Consider the following 13,339-nt stretch of genomic DNA (forward strand, 5'->3'; position numbering starts at 1 on the left):
AGGCAAAGATGATTCATATTACGTAGATGAAAGTATACAGACCAATCAACGTTATTAATGTGGGCCTCAAAGGACAATGTACTGTCCAGGATGACACACTCACTCTCAATCATCTCTCCACAATCACTCGCACAGTGGTCTGTACAAATGTACAAATGTTGCGGAGAAACAGGATCATAGTGTAAGTACATCTACCGATGCTTCCAGACACATCTTCAGTGATGTCCCTGGAATCATCGGGTGTTTCGGGTCTTTCAACATCATACACCCTCCTCCAGGCAACCCAGCTGAGGCTGATCAGACCTCGGCTTGTGTCCAGATGGCTTTTCTAGCTATTCTGACTCCATTGATCTCCTCTCTTGAGCCATAGCCATCTTGAGGCTTTCTCTGCTGCTTTGGTGGTGTTGCAGATGGCTCTCCTCTTCCTCACTCCATGGATGCCCAACAAACTGAAGGCTCTGGACAGGGATTGAGCTGCAAAGCCCCTGCATCCGACCTCTATTGGGAGACACCTCGCTCTCCAACCGGCTTGTTGACACTTGCTGACCAGTTCCTCGTACTTGGCGAGCTTCCTTTCAAAGGCCTCCTCCAAGCGGTCTTCCCAAGGGACTGTTAACTCCAGCAGAACCACCTGTTTGGTGGACTTAGACAGGAGAACAACATCTGGTCTTAGGGTGGTGGTCGCAATGTGGTTGGGGAACTTCAGTTGCTGCTCAAGGTCCACCAACAACTGCCAGTCTCTTGCAGAGGCCAGAGTGCATGCAGATGCTTTTGCAGGCTGCTCCCCAGCTCTGATGAAAGTGATGGCTTGCTTGGGGGGGGAACGCTTGGCCCACTGAACTCCTGCGCCGATGGCTTCAGCAATGGCCTTCAGGACCTGGTCATGCCTCCATCTGTACCTTCCCTCTCCTAGTGCCTTTGAGCAGCTGCTCAGAATGTGCTGTAGGGTTCCACACTGGGAGCAGAGTGGACATGCTGGTGATTCCACTTTGCCCAGAGGTGTAGGTTTGATGGACTGGGAAGCACATCATAAACTACCTGGATGAGAAACGTGATCCGCTGTGGCTCAGCCTTCCACATCTCGGCCCAAGTCACCTTCCTCGCGATTGCGCTCTCCCACCCTGTCCAAGTGCCTTGTTGCCGCACTCCCACTGTCCTGCAAGACCTCTCCTCCTCGACTGCTGCTCTCACCTCCTCCTGGACTAGGCGGCACATCTCCTTCCTTTTAGCCACAAATATGTTATATTTGTGCCTTTCACAGGTATCATATCAACGTTTCTAAAGTGACGTAGAATATGAGCTGACTTTGTCATTTGGAGGTGAATGGGATGGCAGAAGGCGTGTCACTTCTGGCAAAACATCTGCCAAGCTGCAGACCACTCTTTGAGACCACCGACAACAAAACCAGTTGTGATTTAGAAAGTCATTGCTGTGTTTCCAGTGGCTTTTTAGGCAGCAAATGTGGGTGTCCGGTAGCTACCTGTCACTGTTTTCTGAGACGGACTGTGCCAAGAACAATGATTATTTTTCTATGAGGACATTGCTTTGTTTCCTGCAGATATAGTGCTACGTAAACCATGACCAAATATTTTTTTTTTTTGGCGAAACCTAAACATATGTTACCACAGCCTTGTTGAAATGTAAAGTTTTAACACATCTGTAAACACACTCAGTAAACGTTATGTATGCCTTGCAGAAACGTACAAAGCTGTCATTATGTTCCTGATGATTGGTTTTCTCCTGCAGAGGGACATTTTCCCACAGTGTGACAAGTTTGATTTTCCTAGCTTAATGGGGAAACAAAACTGTTTCAGATCAAACCATCAGTTCATTTCATTCCTCTGGCTCCCTGCTGAAGATTTACTTACTGCTGTCAATCATTTTACTCAGTTAATAGAAGAAATAAATGCACACTCACAGTACAGATCCATGTTTAGGTGCTGTGTTTATTAATGACTTAGACGATGCTAATTGTTGCTGTATGTTTGATTCAGTCATGCTGTCAGCTCGTATGATGTGGCCTCAATTCCAGCCAGCACGCTCTTATGCCATGCTGTCTTTGCGCGCGCGATTGTGTGTGTGTGTGTGGGGGGGGGGGGGGGGGGGGGGGGGGCGCGCGTGTCTTCTTCTCCCTCAAGCCTACATCACTGTAACCCACCCACCCCCCACCCCTCTCCTCTCCCTCACACATACACACACCGGTCCCACCTCCCTATACCCAAACTACAGTGAAGCCCATTCAAGCGATTCTCCGCAGTGCTGAAAGAGCAGTGGGAAGTAAAGAAGGAGAAGGAGGAGGAGTGAAAGAGGGGGGAAGAGAGGAGAAGAGGGGAGATACGGGGAAACACGAAAGACAGAGAGAGAGAGTGTGTGTATGTGTGTGTGTGCAGCGAGAGCAGGAAAGAGAGAAAGAGAGAGAGATAAGGGGAAACTGTAAATTTGGTGCCCAGGCTTCCCAGTGCGCACTCATCTCTCGTCGGCTGCACCGTCCGAGCAGCTCTCCGCTCCGCAGGGTGAGTAAAGCTTCTGCTGCCTTATGTTTAACTGCGACTCACCAAACCCCTCCATTCCACCCATGTATCCCTCACCGTACCATCTCACCTCACTCCCCCGTCTCTCGCATCTGTTCTAAAGCCGCTCGCACTCTTTAGGGCTTGTTGAGGCGAGCTCCGCTTCTTCGGTTGCGCACGTCAGGACTTCTGTTTCGGCTGCAGGGATGAGAAATGATGCTCATGCATGTGACTGTGTTGACAGGAAATGTTTAACCTCCCTAAAAAAAATAGCCAGGGATGTTGTGTAAGAGAGGAGCCTCAAGTCTTTCTGCTCCCCTCGGTTTGAGGGGACGTGCGCCGTTTTGTTGACAGCTGATGAGCGTGTGTGCACGGCTGTTTGCTGGTCTGTTAGCGGAGGAATGTACTGTACAGTGATTAGTGTGGCGCATTTGGAAGGAGCGCGCCGCTGTAACGCCGTGCAGTCAGTATAGAGTCTGGAGAACGGCACGGTTAGACCCGCGTCGCTCCCAGCGGCGCGTGGAGAAGAGGAGAGAGAGAGAGGGAGGGAGGGTGACGAAGGGGAGGGGAGGAAAAGTGTGTGTGGATGATGTGATTGTGTCACTACAGTACATGTGTGTTAGAGAGAGAGGGGGGGACAGGGAGGAGAGAATAGGAGTGAGGCAAACGTGTGAGGGTGAGACCGTGTGCACATATGTGTGTGTGCGTGTGTGTGTGCTCTAAAAAGTCTTGGCTGCTTTTTGGGGAACCCATCCTGTGATACTGTTCCAGCAGACTGCAGCACTTCATACTAGGTCCATCTCACTATCCTTACTGTACATCTATATGCATAATGTGTGTGTGTGTGTGTGTGTGTGTGTGTGTGTGTGTTGTCACCAAAAAGGGATAAAAAGCTGACAGGAGTGAGAGCCCCTTTTTTGTTTTTAATTTCCAGCTATATCCAGTTCTTCATTCTGGTAATTAAAGTGAACCAGTGTATTTGTTAAAGATGAGGGGAATCTGCAGAGATTGCACAGTGCAGCACATAATGATAGGACCATTTTAGAGGCTGTAATATAACTGTAAATCATGTCATTTCAAACAGCTTTTAGGGAGTTAAAGGACACCTTATAATGGCATGTTTGTAAAATATGTCTTAGTGCCTCCCACAGATATATATCACAATAGAGTGGTTTAACCTTTAGTATGTGACAGCTTGTGCATTAGCTGTTCTAATGCTGCATTAAAGTCATTTGGAATGGTAGGCAGTGACTGGTGGTGCCAGATCTCACGAGAGAAACAAGCAACTGGGTCTATGAACACAAGACGCAAAGAAGCAGTAAATTAAAAAAAAAATAGTCGAGAGACAGGCCACTTGACCAGTTTGAATATATGAATTTATTTTGCAGTGCATAAGAAACCATTTAAAAGAAATACTGTAGCTTGTAATTTACCATTTTTCTTGAAATGAAAATAAATAAGTTGAATTTAAATTGAAATGATTTAACCCAATATACATTTCTGCACACCACAGGTTTATTTGTACGTTATTATGTAGCAGCAACACATTCTCATCCGAACTTGTAAGATATTGACACTTTCTCAGCGGACATAAACGTCAAAATATGATGCGTTAGGTACCCTCTTGCACCAGTTTTGGATGTTCTGGGACAGGGTGTCCAACCTGGTCTCCCTCCAAAATCTGGCGCTTGGGCAGTAACTTTCGGCATCAGGCACAGATGAAAAAGCCGTCCTTTAATGTCAGCATGATTGGTAGTCAGTCGCGGTACATTTCAACGGCAGTATCAGTGGAAACGACAAGAACGAAAGTCCGACTGGGGTGGGCAGGAGGGGTGGTGAACGGGTCCAACAAACGGCAACTTTCACCCAGGAGAGCGGTGTTTGCTTCCCATAAGATTTTAAAGCCAAACCCTGTTCTTTTTTCCTAAACCCAGCTACATGCTTTTGTTGCCTAAACTCAACCATGTGCGTGTGTTGTTGAAGGAGAAAAGAAACGCCAGTTTGCGGTGTACCGACATAGTGCCTTTATTTTCTAAGAGACTGTATGTAAATGTTAAATTTCCTGTGAAAATGGAAGTGTATTTCCAATTAAGTCAATGCGTGTAACAGGCAGAACTTGACATGGTGTTCCAAAACATCAACAGCCAACGCACCCATGGTCCCTTGCACATTGTATCTGGACATGGAAAGTCCATGACTAAACATTGATATGTGATGGGGTCAGACTGAGAATGTGTTGGCGTGTCAATTTGCACTCAAATTGTGTCCTTTCAAAATACACCTCCTTTTTCACAGGAAATTTACAGTCTCTGTTTGTTACAACCATGTAGTCTTTTTTTAAGATAAACTTACAACACAGGTAAAACACCTTGTTTTTACATTTATCTCCGTAAGTTTAGGAAACCAAGTCCATGGTTAGGTGTGGAAAAAAAACCTCATGGTTTGGCTTTAAGTAAGTACAGTTGTTACTAGCACCATGTAACATAATGCGTCGTGTCATGGGACATATGTCACTATCGTAACATATGTTGAAATAACTCCACTGACTTTTGGTTTCTTAGAGGAAGCAGACAGCAAGCTCTGGAGTTTGTTTGATCCATCGACCTCCCCTCCCACCTGCTCTATGGGGACTTTTCTTGCTCCTTATTATATGGGAGTTGACAGTTTCATAAGGCTGAGAAAGGTGCCTTTGTGCGTTTGTATCTGAGGCGGACATCCACTGACAAATTGACATATTGGATATGTTCAGTTGTTGCCCACTGTGTTCATAACTGCTGCTGCCCAGTGTAAATCATTCCACTGCGAAAGGTGTTTTAATGCTTTGGTATGTCACACCAAGATCATTGACAGAGCAGTGGTATTTGACGGGTTGGGAATGAGTACAGGCTGGTTGCAGATACGTTAAAACTTAACATTTCAACAACGTTTTGGTGAACATGTGGCTAGATTTAGGCACAAAAACCACTTGGTTATGGTTAGTAAAAGGTGGCACTGTCCCACTTAGAAACACAACAATGGCTTACTAAAAAACACCCATGTTTGAGGCTAAAAAGCCACTGAAAATGCTGCAATGACTCGCTGTTGTTTGTTGGTGTGCAGTGGTCTGCAGCTTGGCAGGCGTGCCATCTATGTGTCACGCCATTCACCATCCCCTCAACCTCCCAGTGACAAAGTCAGCTCATTTAATACATCTCTTTAAAAATGTTAATATGACCCATATGAAATGTACCAATGTAATGTATTCCTGGTTTGCAGAAATTTACAATGCCAGCATTTTCTTCTGGCAACTGGACTGGATCCGGCAACAAGACAAACTAGAGATGTATGGTGAGGGAAGACAGGAAACATAGAAATAAGCCCAAAGACCCCTTGCAACCTGCAACTACCAATATTTTTATGCAACTTTACAGGAAAACAAGCCCAGAGATGATTATAATAAGCGGACTAGGCAACTTTTATTATTTTGCTGCAGAGTGAGTGCTCTTCACTTTGACATTGCTCTTTGATACAGGCAGCTGCAGACACAGTGCAGATGCCTGGTGGAGGAGAGGCTTTGCATCATAAGGCACTTATCTTCTGCGAGATGGTGAATTTACATCTCACAGCAACTTAATATAATACAATCTCTAGTTTTTTTATATCTAGTGTCAGCAAAGAATGTTGAACATTTACAACTCGTTGTTAGCGTAGTGTAACCTGGAAATCCAGATGCCCCGCCCCTAACAAATTTGAATTTGCTCTGCAGGGGGATCTGGCCCCAACGAGCAGAGCCTGTTGAATCACCATCGGACCAATCAGATCAGTGTATATGACAGAGGCGTGCTCTGGGTGGGCGTAACATGATGACGACAGTGCTGTGCCCTAAGAGTCGAAAAGTAAACAGCCAAGATGGCAGCTGCCGAAGGACCGCGTCCACTCAATTTAGCTTTGGGAGAAACGCTAAGCCAACTACACGTGTCTTTTTTTTTTGAGAGAGAGGAACAGAAAACTGCCCTAGAAGCCTTCGTTTCCAGGAAGGACATTCTTGCCATTTTGCCGTTGGGATATGGCAAATAATATATCAGTTAGCCCCACTTTTCGGCAAACCAATGGGGCTTAGTGCAATGAACACGTCACCTTGTTTTTTGCTCTGATTGGCTATCGTGCTATCCAATTTGTGTGCAGTGGCATTTAATATGCCTCAGTTAGTGCTGCCCCTTGGGTAGGAAGGGTGTATCGGTGAGGGCCAGACTAGATTTGAGTCTGGATTTCCAGACTAAGAGTAGTGTGCTTGATTACTATATTATGTGAACATCACTGTCCCACTGAACGTCATGCTAAACCCCGTTAGGGTATGAAAAAAAAAGATACAAATACAAATATTTGGATTGAACAGCCAAATTTTATTCAACTTACATAATTCTGAGCTGGGTACAGCCCTCAGCAGAATTGTAGACAAGGTAGGTTTCGAGAAAGTGGGTTTACCCATTAAGAGTCATGCTCACTATGTAGCAGTTCCTTTTGGAAATAAGAGTGGGGTAATGGCATTGCAAGCTTGAAGGTCATGTATAATATTCAACCATTTAATTCACTGCAGAGATGTTCATAGATCTGTGCTCAGGTTGTATAAGAAGTGAAGTGTCATTATTATCAGTTGGATTGCAGCTCTCTGAGGTGAGGAGAAATGAATCACACGCTAACTTCAGTTGTTTAAACGGCTGATTGATGATGTGAGTCACCAGCGATGGCAGGATCAGTGCTTCAGTTCCCACCGGGGTTACTCAAGGTACTGTAAAGTCCTTGAGATACATTTGTCCATCGGAGAGATAACAACACATCTCTGCCGTCATGTTAATATCTTATGACTCCAGATTACAGCAAGGTCAGCAACAGGGTGATATGGTTGAGAGGAATTATCAACTCTAACTCTGATGAAACAAAGAATTTAAATGTGTCCTATAACCACATTTTAAGCAGTACTGGTTCTGTTTTTAATCTGGATCTCGTCAAGCATGTCAAGAACAAAATCAATCAAAAAGTAGTCTGGCTGTGATGTGTTTGAGTCTGACCCAAATAAACCTGATGATTATTAATATACAAACTTTCACTATAACCCTGACTTTCTACTGAAAAAACAGTTAATTGTAGATTCTTTGTTTCTGTGCATTGCAGTCAGGTATCAGGTTTTAAGCTTCACTGATAATAATGAGATTATTAGGTGAAGAATGCCCTTAAATTTAAATTTTACCATTGTTAAACGCTATTTTCAAAACAAATAAATATTAAGAGGAAGCACCAAATAATATGCTGCAAAGGTACCTAATAGATCATATGAGAATATATGGTGACAGTCACTTTTTCACGTTATGTCTCAGAATGGAGAGCTGTGATTCTATTAAAGCAATGACAAATGGATCTAAAGAGGAAAAACATGGCTCATAATGTATGATTGGATAATTGTATTAAGGAGAAGCCAACGAGAGGAGACTTGGAGCCATACAGCAATGCAGAAATGATCGATTGATTGGGTTTGTCCAAGGAGATGATGCTGGAAGCTTTTGCTCTGTCTGCTATGTCTTTTAGTTCCAAGAGTCTTAAATTACTAAATTAGAAAATCAACAGCATTGGTGTTTCTTCAAACACTTAAATTAGCCATATGGTCTTTTTGCTCTATCGAAGGCTGTAAATTGATCAAAGTGTTCCAGAATTTTCTTCCCATTTGGAAGATCTCTGTCCTTGAGCTGAGAGGCTCTGACTTGGCTGCATGCTGCTGGGTGATGTGCAGGGAACCCTGTTTTAACACAGCCATATGGTATTTTGAATTTATTCTGAAAAGCAACCTCATGTGGTTGTGTTAATAATGAAGTAGCTTGACAAAGTCTTAATGCTACATACCATGGCACAAGCCTCTCTAGATGAGTATGATGCTCAATGCATTGTTCGTTGCAGTACGCTCCAAAACACCAGGTGATGTACAAAGAAGATATTCTGTGGATAAGCAAGAAGTCAGCAAGTTATACTAGGAAAACTTTAAACTGGAAAATTGGGATGCCAGGTGTAAACACAGACGTACTGTGCCACCAACATTGCATTTGGTCCCTTCAATGGACTTGCATTTGTGTCGCAGCTTTCCTGTATTCCGACTACTCAAAGTGCTGACACTACATGTGACATTCACCCAGTCATACAAACATTCATGCACTACTGGCTACTATACAAGGTGCTACCTGCTACTCAGTTCTTCCGATCCTCCAATTAGTGGAAAACCACAGCCTCTCATATGTGCACTGAAATTATTGCTGTTGATTACCTGCGAATTGAAATTATTTTATACCACGTTTCTTTCTCCATGTGGCCGTGTTTTTCAGCTTGTACAGCATGTTCTTCCACACCCTGCTGCAAAAGGCCTCTCCTTTCCCTCATGTCTTAGGGTACTTCTTTTCTAAAATATAAGACCTCTGACTGTCCCTGTGGTCACAGGCTCGTAGAGATGTCTGTCCAGGTGAATCTGCTTAGCCAGTTTTCCCTGTTGAACTGAAAAGCTCAGCATGCATACATGGTATACATTAACAAACATTCAGTGATGAATGATCAAGGACCACAACAACTTTCAGAGCTTTCATGCACAATATGAAAGGGGTGATTATGTCATTTTCCTCACACAAGGGACACTATGGCAATTATAAACCTGTCTTAGCCCCTTAAAGAGGCAACAGATAGCATCTTTTACTAAATATATCATTATGAAAATAATGTGGGTTGCACGGGGTAGTGGCCGCAGTAAAATCAGACCATCAGCATTTACAAAGGTTACTTGGTGGCTTTGCAATCTTTGCAATAAGCTTCTGCCACCGGTGCCGAAATTTCACAGAAAAAATCTGCTTTACGGCAGGAAACGCGTTGTGTATTGCGAAATTGGTCGGTCAGCCAATCAGGGACTGGAGCAAGTCCTTATGAGGATTTGGGCATGAGATAGTTGAGTCACGAGCACAATGGCAGACGGACAAAGTTTGGAGACAAGTGAAAAACAGCCTAGCACAAGAAAACGAGCTCCTCTGTCAGAGGAGGGAAAGAAGAGCAAAAAGGAGAGTGATAAAAGAAGAGGAAAAGAGTGAACCTCAGTCAGGCGTTCAAGAGATGGAGGGAGCTCCGTGACCAAAGAGGCTTCAAAACCGATGTCCAGCTAGCTTTCTTTCTAATGGATCAGTAAGTAACACGGCTAAATGTTAGCTAGACGAGAGAGGACTGTACTGTACTGGCTGCTAGTTCATTCCTATCTGGCCAGCATCGCAAATTGCCACAACCAGGGAACGGGTAGCGAGTGTTGGTCGGCTGACATCCTTGTTGCCATTCTATGGCAGCCCTTGGACAGTGATGCCCCCTCTCTTCCTTCTGTTCTCTTCTCACAGAGGCAGCTATCGACAGATATCGCCCAGCTAGGTTACAGCCAGCTAAGTGAACACTGGACTTTGTTTCCCATTCAATTTGAGCTCCAACCAGCCGCATCGTTTCCACACGGTACCGTTTATTCTAGAATCAGGACTGTTTACATGTGCATATTGGTATAATTCCATTGTTTCTACTGTTGTTTGTACTGATACTGTGCATATTGGTATAATTTACTGTGAGCTGTTTGTACTGGTACTGTGCATATTGGTATAATTTACTGTGAGCTGTTTGTACTGATACTGTACATATTGGTATAATTTACTGTGAGTTGTTTGTACTGATACTGTGCATATTGGTATAATTTACTGTGAGTTGTTTGTACTGGTACTGTACATATTGATATAATTTACTGTGAGTTGTTTGTACTGGTACTGTGCATATTGGTATAATTTACTGTGAGCTGTTTGTACTGATACTGTGCATATTGGTATAATTTACTGTGAGCTGTTTGTACTGATACTGTACATATTGGTATAATTTACTGTGAGTTGTTTGTACTGATACTGTGCATATTGGTATAATTTACTGTGAGTTGTTTGTACTGGTACTGTACATATTGGTATAATTTACTGTGAGTTGTTTGTACTGGTACTGTACATATTGGTATAATTTACTGTGAGTTGTTTGTACTGGTACTGTACATATTGGTATAATTTACTGTGAGTTGTTTGTACTGATACTGTACATATTGGTATAATTTACTGTGAGTTGTTTGTACTGGTACTGTGCATATTGGTATAATTTACTGTGAGCTGTTTGTACTGGTACTGTGCATATTGGTATAATTTACTGTGAGTTGTTTGTACTGGTACTGTGCATATTGGTATAATTTACTGTGAGTTGTTTGTACTGGTACTGTACATATTGGTATAATTTACTGTGAGTTGTTTGTACTGGTACTGTACATATTGGTATAATTTACTGTGAGTTGTTTGTACTGATACTGTACATATTGGTATAATTTACTGTGAGTTGTTTGTACTGGTACTGTGCATATTGGTATAATTTACTGTGAGCTGTTTGTACTGGTACTGTACATATTGGTATAATTTACTGTGAGTTGTTTGTACTGATACTGTGTATATTGGTATAATTTACTGTGAGTTGTTTGTACTGGTACTGTGCATATTGGTATAATTTACTGTGAGTTGTTTGTACTGGTACTGTGCATATTGGTATAATTTACTGTGAGTTGTTTGTACTGGTACTGTGTATATTGGTATAATTTACTGTGAGTTGTTTGTACTGGTACTGTGCATATTGGTATAATTTACTGTGAGTTGTTTGTACTGGTACTGTGTATATTGGTATAATTTACTGTGAGTTGTTTGTACTGGTACTGTACATATTGGTATAATTTACTGTGAGTTGTTTGTACTGGTACTGTGCATTCTGGTATAATTATTTGCATTACTATTTGTTTTTTCTTCAGATTAATCTGATAATTGTTGCTCGGTCTCTTTACTCATTTATTTAGTAGAGTGTCCACACACCTTCTCATTCTACATATACACAGAGGTATACCGGTGGCTTTACAGCCTACATTTTATTGATTATCTCTGATCCCCACAGTCAATTTGGTTGTTGCGACAGTGCGAGCAACATCACTGATGCTAGGTGGCGCCAAGCTAAAAAAACCCGAATCCTATCTGTTGCCTCTCTAAGCATGAGGTGGGGTGGACAGATAAGTTTAGTCAGGAGCCCCTTTTACACTGTCCAAGGCAGGAATGTTCTGCGGTCACTCCACCTCGCGACCCTATTGGCGATCTCTGTGTATAAGGTGGTAGTGTGTGATTTTTTAAAAACAATTTTAAAAGGAACTATTGACTGTATAAAGGACTTCGTTTCAAATTTGAAAATGCCTTAAACCTTCATTCTTTCTCTCAGTCAGCAGGAGGCAGCTCCACTGGCTGCTAAAGGAAATCCAATTTTATAGAAATCTACAAGAAAATGGCCCTACTTCTCACTTGATTTATTACCTCAGTAAACATTTTCTCATGAGTTTAAGGTCTTAATCACTTCTTCAACTTTTCTTCAATACAACATGATGTTCACTTTGTCCATTATGGTCGCATTTAGAGTAAAATAGACAATAGAGCAGGAGAGCAGGATATGCTTTAAGGCGTAGCTACCTAGTGATCGACAAGTCACTGCCACAGTACTGTCCTAGCTCCTCCCCATCACCACCTTTTGTCTAATACGGCCACTTCTGGCTCCAAAAAAACAAAAAAACAAGACAGCGAAACCTGAGGCTTCAAAACATGAGTCCACAAACCAATGGGTGACATCATGGTGGCTACATTTTTTATTTTATTCAGTCAGTAAAGAAAAACCGACAAGAGATTACTTGATTTGAAAGACTTTCTAGATAAGGGCTCAGTGTGCTTGAATCAAATTAATACCATGTACATTTAAAGATAAAAGTGTTTTATGGTCTGAATGGCCACACTTGAATGCAGAGCACAGAATTCTTTTGGCTGCATCACACTGCCTTTCCGATCTCCTTCCAAGAGCTGCCTGTTTGGCATTTTTGATGTCTCAACACAATTAATCCTACCAATGGGGATAAGGGAGCACACTTTCATAGTCTCTCCTCAAAGCCATTCATAATTTTGTACTCGGTTTTACACGCAAAAAGTTACAGAAGTACAGTAGTCGTGTGAGGAATGATGAAAGAGAGTTAGAGAGAAAAGATATACTCCTGCATATTTTCCTCTCCTCCACAGACCGAGACAATCAAAAGAAATTGTTAGTTTTACAGCAATTGTCAGGCATAGACCCAGAATTCTGATTGTTGTAAAAGTGCAAGGGGAGGAGGTTTCCAATGCTTCCAGTACCATGTGTTAGACGTGAGCAATAGTCAAATCTGCCTTTATGCAACCTGTCCTGGATTCACCCATTGGATCGAGTCCTTCCAGGTTCAAACTGAATATCAAAACCTAAACTAAAAATAAACCAGTGCAGTCGACCAGGAAACAAAGCAGTTTTTTTTCTAACAAGCAGACATTTTGGGGAAGCTAGCTTTCCACCCAAGCAGTGATACATTTTCAGTGTTTGTATCATGCACAGTTTAGGTCGATTCCCCCTCTGGCCAAAGCCAAATGTGACCTCAAATTATACAACATTCAAACAGAATGAAGGTGAATGAATGTGTGTGACTGGGTGGTGAAGAGTTTTTATTTTAAGGCTTTTGTGAATACTGCTCTGCATGTTCACAGGCATGTAGGATGTGTCACACTTTACACTGCCTGCCTGCCAGCCTTGTGCATATGTGTGTCTCTGTGTGACGTACAGTATGTGTGTGTGTGGCACAAGGACTTTCCTCCATTTTCGGGCCAAGGTCTTTCCCTGTAAGCTCCCTTTCCTTTTCTTCTCCCTTCCTCTGTTATTCCCCCAATGTA

The 13,339-nt window shown here is 42.7% G+C and overlaps 1 protein-coding gene across 1 annotated transcript in view; it reads left to right on the plus strand.

The window, feature by feature from the left end:
- The first annotated feature begins 2,236 nt into the window (after positions 1-2,236).
- The window catches only part of cacng7a (calcium channel, voltage-dependent, gamma subunit 7a), a 71,358-nt gene continuing 60,255 nt past the window's right edge, over positions 2,237-13,339 (plus strand). Inside the window, exon 1 of the mRNA XM_033636257.2 lies at positions 2,237-2,513. The gene's annotated coding sequence lies outside the window, so the exon portion shown is untranslated. The remainder of the gene's footprint in view (positions 2,514-13,339) is intronic.

This window comes from Epinephelus lanceolatus, chromosome 16 (assembly GCF_041903045.1).
Source record: "Epinephelus lanceolatus isolate andai-2023 chromosome 16, ASM4190304v1, whole genome shotgun sequence".
In the NCBI taxonomy this organism is placed as follows: domain Eukaryota; kingdom Metazoa; phylum Chordata; class Actinopteri; order Perciformes; family Serranidae; genus Epinephelus; species Epinephelus lanceolatus.